Below are 4,998 nucleotides of genomic sequence, written 5' to 3' on the forward strand. Positions count from 1 at the left end.
CAGAAACAAGCCATCATTTCCAGCGAGAAAAGTGACTTCTGTGCATTTAGAATGGTTAACTTTAGAAAATGTTTTTCACATGAAAACATGTGTTCCCACTGGTGATTCAACCACACTCCTCTGAGGTCATGAGCCACCCCTTACTTGTGGTTGTCTTGTGGGCAGTTCCACAGACCTACCCAGAGCAGGGAGATGGGCCAGGCACAGAGGTCACCAGGGTGGAAGGCCCAGGTGTCCAGCAATGGCAACCAATTGTAGGGTGGGGCCTTGTCCCCAGGGTGACATTTCCTCCTCTGGCTCCAGGCTCAGATAAGCAGCAAAATGCCAGGGCTGACATCAGGACCAGCTACATTGAATAATGACCCCTGTCCTGGTGCCGGCCAATCCATCAGTGGAGGCCACATCCCTGAATGGACACACCTGGAAAGCTACAGAATATTCCATTCAGTTCTTCCCCTGGGACCTCCCCTGAAATCTCCACCCTTAAAACCTTTAGGAAGGAGGACCCAGTGCGCTCTCCCTCCCTGGAGCACACCTGTACCTTTCCCTCCCTCCCCCCTTCTCCTCCTCCCCCAGGCAGGTTACCATTAGCTTGTGCTCCCAAGCTCCATATCAAATACACTCTCCAATGGATCCAATAGGAAATATAGTAATTCCATACAAACAGCACTTCCATTACCTCTATAACTCATTTCCTAAGCCCATTTCCTCTAAGACTTACTTCTCCTTCCTCTGTAATTTAACCATTTAATGTTCTCTTACTCTTTGGGTCTTGCCCTGTATTCTTTTTTTTTTTTTTTTAATATATTTTATTGATTTTTTACAGAGAGGAAGGGAGAGAGAGATAGAGAGCTAGAAACATCGATGAGAGAGAAACATCGACCAGCTGCCTCCTGCACATCGCCTACTGGGGATGTGCCCGCAACCCAGGTACATGCCCTTGACCGGAATCGAACCTGGGACCTTTCAGTCCGCAGGCCGACGCTCTATCCACTGAGCCAAACCGGTTTCGGCAGCCCTGTATTCTTACCCAGCCAGAACCAAGAACCAAGGTTGCTGAACCCAGGTTGGGTCTGACCCTACATGTTAGACACAGGGTGTCATTGCTGCTGCCAGCAGAGTTACACTGTTTAATCCAGCAATAATGAGATTTATCAGAAAACTGGGTTCCATCAATGTAAGAATCATTCAAACCTATAGAGAATTTTTTTGAGTTCATTGCCAGGCGGCAAAATCTCAGTGAATTGAGATAATGTCCGGGGTATGGCAGTTTGGTACCTTATTTTATACATTACAATCAAAAGAGAAGATCCCAGTGAGTTACATGAAATCCACTGGGGATATATTTAGGAAGCTGGGAGGAAGCAAAACAGGGAAACCCTGAGGTAGGATGAAAAGCAAAATGATAGACATACATATATATTTTACATAGCTGGGTACAGGGTAGTTAATAGTTAATGATTAGCATAACAATAACAATGAGAGGATTTATAGTCACAGCCCTGCTGCACTGAGGGGTCTGAAATAGGGGGAGTCACCCTGACATTGCCAAGGTATTCTATCTTAGATGCAAAACACAATGGACAGGGTAGGTAAGGGAAAGATTGAGTTTTGTCAGGGAGATCCTAGCCTGGGACATGTCTATCTGCCATAAACTGCTTCTAATTAAAGTGGTTTAATTTCAGACCATCCTTTGTGGTTATTATAGTTCTCAAGATTAGCTGATGAACAAAAGGCTATTGAAAAGAAACTCAGCACTAATATAACTGCATTTCCAAAGTACAACTTCACACCCAAAGACCTACTCAGTAAGGTAGTAGAGTGCACTGCGCTGACGGAAGTGGAATGGCTGTTTATCTATCTTCCACGACTTCCATTTCATGCTCCTTTTCCTCTAGCCTGAATGAGCTTTCTGGAATGCCCCACAAATAGACTCTTTTATCTTTTCAGAATCCAGCTCATCTTTCAGGATCCCAGCCAAACAAAACTTGTTCTCTCTAAAACTTGTCCAGACAAGTCTTTTCTTTCTACTTGAAAACTCCCATGGAACATACTACTCTTAATATTTGGTTGCAATATTTCTCATGCTGCCTTGCATTATTTTCCATGACTACAACATTGAAGGGGTTGGGCCTACAATTCAGTGTCTTCTCTCTGCCTCTCAGTTGATGTTCAATAAGTACATAATGTCCATATCAAATACACTCTCCAATGGATCCAATAGGAAATATAGTAATTCCATACAAACAGCACCCATCATTCTCTAATTCATATCTGCAAGTGAAAGGGGAAGGAAAGATGCCTCCTGAATACAAATAATTTCTTCATTTTCACCATTAAAAACTACATTCCTGCCTGTTTTTCTCCAAAGTCGGTTTCCTCGGGATGGTAGCCACGGGTCTGCCTGAGGGATGCTGGTGGCTGGCCTGCCTGTTGCAGCCGCTCCAAGTCCCACAGCCCTTCAGAGCCAAGGCAGGAGACCCGCAAGGAGGGGAATTCACCCCATGCACCCCAGCGGGATAGAGAGGAGCCCAGGACAGGCAAGGAGCCAGACGCAGGTCAGGTGAAGCGCTGAGTTCCAGAAGCAGATGCACACTGCGGGTGAGCTGCCCACCTGCATCCACTGCCCCGCGCATCCATCGCCAAGCAGCCCACCCTGGCGGGGACCCACATGGAAAATAAGCCTGAAGCTGAATGGTCCAGGACCCCACCCCACCCTGGTGCCTCCTCCTGTCTCCAGCCCCAGCAACTAGATGTGAGAGTGGCTTCCCCACTCAGTCTCTGCCCAGTGCATTTGGGGCCAGCCACACCCACCCCCTCACTTTTGAGCACTCAAATCCTCCAGCAACCCTCCCCCCACCCCCTGACCCTCTGCCGCCATTTCAGAGGCTTGAGACCAAAGCCCCAGCCAGCTGGACCTCTCCACCTGTCCCCAGGCCCCTCATTCATCCCATTGTATTTAGATACTAGAGGCCCAGTGCATGAAGTTCATCTAAGGCAGCGGTTCTCAACCTGTGGGTCGTGACCCCTTTGGCGGTCGAACAACCCTCTCACAGGGGTCGCCTAAGACCATCCTGCATATCAGATATTTACATTACGATTCATAACAGTAGCAACATTACAGTTATGAAGTAGCAACGAAAATAATTTTATGGTTGGGTCACAACATGAGGAACTGTATTTAAAGGGCCAGAGATTGAGAACCACTGATCTAAGGGTGCCTGTGCTGTGCTGGGCTCTGCCATCCATCACGGCCATCAGGGCCTTCCTTCATTGCTCACTGCCCCTGGTGGTCAGCGCACATCATAGCAAGTGATAGAACTCCTGGTCTCCAGGTTGAACTTTTGTGGGGACACTTTGCATATTAGCCTTTTATATATACTAGAGTCCCGGTCCACGAAATTTGTGCTTTGTGGAATGGGGTATCCCTCATTCCAGCCTGCACCCTCTCTGATCTGGGACCACTCAGGCATCAGACCTAAAACCGGCAGTCAGACATCCCTCTCACAATCTGGGACTGCTGGTTCCCAACTGCTCACCTGCCTGCCTGCCTGATCACCCTCTAACCACTCCACTGCCATCCTGATGGATGCGTATTGCTCCCCCTGTCAGCCCGATCACCCCCAATTGCCCTCCCCTGCCAGCCCAGTTGTCACCAACTGCCTTCCCCTGCTGGCCCGGTCACCCCCAACTGCACTCCCCTGCCGGCCTGGTCACCCCTAACTGCCCTCCCACGCAGGCTTGGTCCCCCCCCCCAACTGCCTTCCCCTGCAGGCCTGGTCACCCCCAACTGCCCTCCCCTGCCAGCCATCTTGTGGCTGTGGGCACCGCCATATTTGAGTGTGGGGCAGTCAATTAGCATATTCCCTCTTTATTAGATAGGATAGATTAGTCTCAATGATTCCTTTTCTAATTAATCACCAGAATTTCAAAATAATAGTTTTACATTGCTACCGAATAACGAATGTTTTAGGCTTATTTTACTTAACTGAAATATCTTCTTTATTGGGGGATATTACCCAACAACTGCTATAGGGTTCAGTCAAGCTATTATAAATGTCTATGTTAATCTATTTACAAGTTTTCATTCTAGCACTCATTGTTGATGTATATTGCACTAATGTCTAATTGGATTCAGGAATTATGGCAAACAGTAGCTCTTCACCTCATAATACATGTATTCTTCTTTGCCCCTTGCAGAGAAGTAGGGCCTTGCAATTACTTTTAGAAAATGGAATATGAGAAAAGCGTGTGTCTCTTCGTGGTATTGGCTTTCAATGCTCAGGGTGGCCCTTCAGTGCTCCCTCTTTCTCTAGTTGTAATGACGGGTACTGTGACAACACATGACTGAGGGAGTTAGATCCCTGGGTGGGTAATGAAGCAGCATCCTGCTGGCCTCCATTACACTTTACAAGAGTCAGCAACTGAGATCACCACCGCATAGTGTGGCTACCCTGATCAGTACAGTGGTCCCTTGTATCTCAATGAAAGCTCTGCTGAGCATCTTCTCAAGATCTGGAGATAGACAAAGAGTACGGAGATATGCAAAGTAAAACTTTCTTTCCAAATATTGTAAACAATACACATACAGGCATACAAACAGAAGCATGTTCTCAAAAGGTTGGAAATTTCACATAATGTCAAACATGAGTATGTGACGTTTTGAAGTCATACAGGGATTGGAAAAGGTAGGTTTACACCCCTGGCTGGGTGGCTCATTTTGTTGGAATGTGGTGTCCTACACCAAAAAACTAGCAGATTGGATTCCCTTTCAGGGCACATAGGTTTCAGGTTCAATCCGGTCAGGGCAAGTACAGGAAGCAACTGATTGGTGCTTCTCTCTCACATAGATGTTTCTCTTCCCTCTCTCCCTTCCTCTCTATATCAATAAACATATCATCAGGTGAGGATTTAAAACAAAAGTATGTTTCTAGTGGTTAATAAGCAAAATTTTATTCTTGTATTATTTGGTATTTATTACTGGTATATATTTGTATC

This window comes from Myotis lucifugus, unplaced genomic scaffold, assembly GCF_000147115.1.
Source record: "Myotis lucifugus unplaced genomic scaffold, Myoluc2.0 scaffold_462, whole genome shotgun sequence".
In the NCBI taxonomy this organism is placed as follows: Eukaryota; Metazoa; Chordata; class Mammalia; order Chiroptera; family Vespertilionidae; genus Myotis; species Myotis lucifugus.